Below are 4,350 nucleotides of genomic sequence, written 5' to 3'. Positions count from 1 at the left end.
GGAGCAACTACTGCACATCAAGCATGGCAAATTTTAGAGAATATGTATAAAGAAGTAGATCGAGTCAAGAAGGTTCGCTTTCAAAAATTAAGAGGTGATTATGAATCACTACTTATGAAGGAGTCTGAATCAATTTCATATTATACTTCAAAATTGTTAGTAGTAGTAAATGAAATGAAAAGATATGGTGAGACAATAAGTGATGAGCAAGTAGTAGAAAAGATACTTTGCTCATTGGGTGAAAAATTCAATTTCATCGTTGTAGCTATTGAAGAATAAAAGGATTTGAGTATAATGTCCATTGATCAACTTATGGGTTCTTTACAAGCCCATGAAGAGAAGCTTTTTAAGAAGAGCAAGCAGACGACTGAGCAACTTTTTCAGTCCAAGTTGAAATTAAAAGACAAGAAAGACAACCTAGAAAAAAAGCTATTGAGGTCGAGGACGTTGTGACAATCGTGGACGTGGTGATTTCAGAGATCGATGTCGTAGTTTAGGGTCAAAGAAAATTTGATGAGAGTAATTCAAACTCAAATTCATCAAGAGGTCGTGGAAGACAACATTATTCAAGGTTACATGGAGAAAGATCAAATAATGGCGGAGGTATGAAAAAAGACAAGTTGAATGTTATAATTGTCATAAATTCGACCATTATTCATGGAAATGCAGAAATCAAGTTGAAGAAAATGCAAATTATGCTGAGAAAGATGAAAAAAGCGGTAATTCATCATTGCATAGCATGCAAAGGTGCATAAACATGTGAAAACAGTGCATGGTATCTCGATAGTGGTGCAAGCAATCACACGAGTGGAAGTAAATAGATGTTTGTGGAGCTTGATGAATCTGTTGGCGACGGTATCATATTTGGTGATGCCACAAAAATTTCAGTTAAAGGAAAAGGTAAAATTTTTATCAATTTGAAGAATGGGAAGCATGGGTTTATCTCTAATGTTTATTGATATGAAGAACATTTTGAGTTCGGAACAACTCTTAGAGAAAGACTATAATACTTTGATGAAGGATTATAGTCTTTTGATAAGAGATAATCATGACAATATGATTGCTAAAGTGCCAATGACGAAAAATAGAATGTTTTTATTAAACATTCAAACTGATGTTTCTAAATTTTTAAAGTCATGTTTGAAAGATCCCAATTGGATTTGTCACTTGAGATTTGGGCATTTGAACTTTGATGGCTTAAGGCTATTAGCCGAGAAAGACATAGTGAAAGGGTTGCCATATGTCAAATATCCAGATCAATTTTGTGAAGGTTGTCTCTATGGCAAATAATCAAGGAAGAGTTTTCCACAAGAATCATCTTCGAGAGCAAGGAGACCACTGGAGCTAGTTCACATTGATCTTTATGGATCGATCAAACCAAGTTCTTTTGGTAAGAATAACTATTGCTTAGTATTTATTGATGATTTCAGTCGAAAACTTTGTCAAGGAGAAATCATAAGTATTTGACATGTTCAAGAGATTTAAAGCCCTTGTTGAAAAAGAAAGTGGTCATTGCATTAAAGTTTTGAGATCAGACAGGGGAGGTGAATTCACTTTAAATGAATTCAGAACCTTTTATGCAGAAAATAGAATTCGTCGACCTATGACAGTTCCATTTACTCCTCAACAAAATGATGTTTTTGAGAGGAAGAACCGAACAATACTTAACATGATTTGCAGCATGTTGAAGACCAAGAAGATGCCAAAAGAATTTTAGGCTCAAGTTGTTGAGTGTGTAGTGTACTTGTCAAATCGTTCCCCTACTAGAAGCTTATTGAACAAAACTCCTCCACAAGCATGGACAGGAAGGAAATCATCCATAGCTCATTTAAGAGTATTTAGATGCATGGCTTATGAGCATATACCTGATCAAAAGCATAGTAAGCTTGATGATAAAAGTGAGAAATAAGTTTTTGTTGGCTATGATGCAAGCTCAAAATGCTACAAGCTTTATAATCCTGTTACAAAGAAAACAATGGTAAGCAGAGATGTTGCGTTTGATGAATAAGCATCGTGGAATAGAAATGACGAAGCAAAAGACTACAAATTTTTGCTTTTTCCCGATGATCATGATGAGCCAAGTGACATTGCTTCTCCATCAACACCACCAACATTGTCAATCACTCCACAACATAATAATACACCCTCATCATCTGCAAGTTCAAGTGAAGGGCCTCATGACATGAGAAGCTTACGAGACATATATGATGAAGCTGAAGAGTTAAGTCAAATTTTTAATAACCTTACTCTTTTTTGTCTATTTGGTAACAGTGAACCTTTGAATTTTGAAGAAGTTTCGCAAAATGAAAAATGGAAGATTGCTATGGATGAAGAGATAAAAGCCATAAAAAAGAATGATACGTGGGAACTTTCTACTCTTCTAAATGGAAAGAAAGCAGTAGGTGTTAAATGGGTGTTCAAGATAAAAAGAAATGAAAAGGGAAAAGTAGATAGATACAAAGCAAGATTAGTTGCAAAGGGATATTAAAAAAGAAAAGACATTGATTACGCTGAAGTATTTGCTCCCGTTGCTCGTTTGGAAACCATAAGATTATTAATTGCACTTCCTACTCAAAATAATTGGAAGATGTTTCAGATGGATGTCAAATCAGCATTTTTGAATATCTAGAAGAACAAGTCTACTTAGAACAACCTCTTGGTTATTTTGTGAAAGATTAAGAGGATAAAGTTCTAAAATTGAAGAAGGCATTGTACAGATTGAAACAAGCATCAAGAATGTGGAATAGCAGAATCAACAAATATTTCCTTGATAATGGGTATTTGAGGTGTCTTTATGAACATTTTCTTTATATTAAGACTAATGATCATGAAGATATTTTGGTGGTTTGTTTGTACACTACTACAGAAACTGACTCTCTTGACGGTTTTAAACTGTCAAGGATGAGTATTCTTGACGGTTTCAAAACCGTCGTTGAATCCAGTGTCAAGAAAGGCCATTTTCTTGATGGTTTTAAAAAGTGTCAAGCATTGGTATCGTTGACATTTTTAACCATCAAGTATTCAATTTTTCATGAAAGTTGAGAACCGTGAAGAGAATACGTTTTTATGACCATTTAGAACCGTCAAGAATGAGATTATGAAGTCCAAAAACCGTCAAGAATACGAATATTCATGACATTTTAAAACCGTCAAGAGTGCATTTTTCATGACATTTTAAAACGATCAAGAGTGCATTTTTCATGACATTTAAAAACCGTCAAGAGTGCATTTGTCATGACATTTAGAAACCGTCAAGAGTTCATTTTTCATGACATTTAATAATCGTCAAGAGTACTCTTTTTCATGACATTTGAAAACCGTCAAGAGTGATTTTTAATGACATTTTAGAACCGTCAAGAATATTGTTATTTATGACATTTGTAAACCATCAAGAAATGTATTGTTAATGACATTTCAAAACCGCCAAGCAATTTTTCATTTTTTAATTGTAATTTATTTTATATTATTCTTCCTGTATTATGCTCTCATTGGTCCAAAAATTCAACTACATATAAACGACAAATATACATCAAATGGCAACTAAACATCATCCATTCAATATCATTTCTAAAACTTTGCATCATATTCATATATCATTTACAAAACCAATATATATATAAACAATTTCAACAGATTTCCATGAATTTAACTAAACATCATCTAATTAGCTAACCTAGCCCAAAAGTATATCATCCCCATACATAAACTTTCATAATGACAACCCCCTACATATGAATAGTTCATCTATCAATAATTCACCTAAACTGTAATCCTCTACAAAGTCTCAAAAGTATATCAATCAACCCCCCCATATGAACATTTCAAAAAATCAACCACAAAAAATAAAGTTAAATTCCTTTTTCAGAGATGACAAATAAGTCCTAGATCATATGTACGAACCCAAAAACTCTACCAACTCAATCCGCACCTCATCTAACTCGGCTTGTGAGTATGATTTTCGTGTATCAATCTATAGACATGCAAAATAAATGAATTAGTATTCATGAAAATTTTTATACGTAGAAAAGAAATAGTTTGATATATAACATACCGAATCCGAGATGACAATGCTTCCCCTATTTACAATTTCTCTCATATACTTCATGACATAGTATCCACACAGTGCTCCCAACTTGTAGTGGACACTATAAAAACAATAAATTATAATAACGGACTAGTCTTAATTGCTAGTAATCTACAAAATACAATTGAATTTAAATATTTATACTTGCCTTTACTGTTCGCCATAAAGTTTGTTTCCTGCTTTTATTAATGTTCTTTTGCGAGTGAAATATTGCTATTGCTCTGTTTTGCCAAGATAAGATTACACATATCTTAGAATATTGTACA

The sequence above is a fragment of the Cucumis melo genome, chromosome 11, assembly GCF_025177605.1.
Source record: "Cucumis melo cultivar AY chromosome 11, USDA_Cmelo_AY_1.0, whole genome shotgun sequence".
Lineage (NCBI taxonomy): Eukaryota > Viridiplantae > Streptophyta > Magnoliopsida > Cucurbitales > Cucurbitaceae > Cucumis > Cucumis melo.
Note: the sequence above shows the minus strand (reverse complement) of the source record.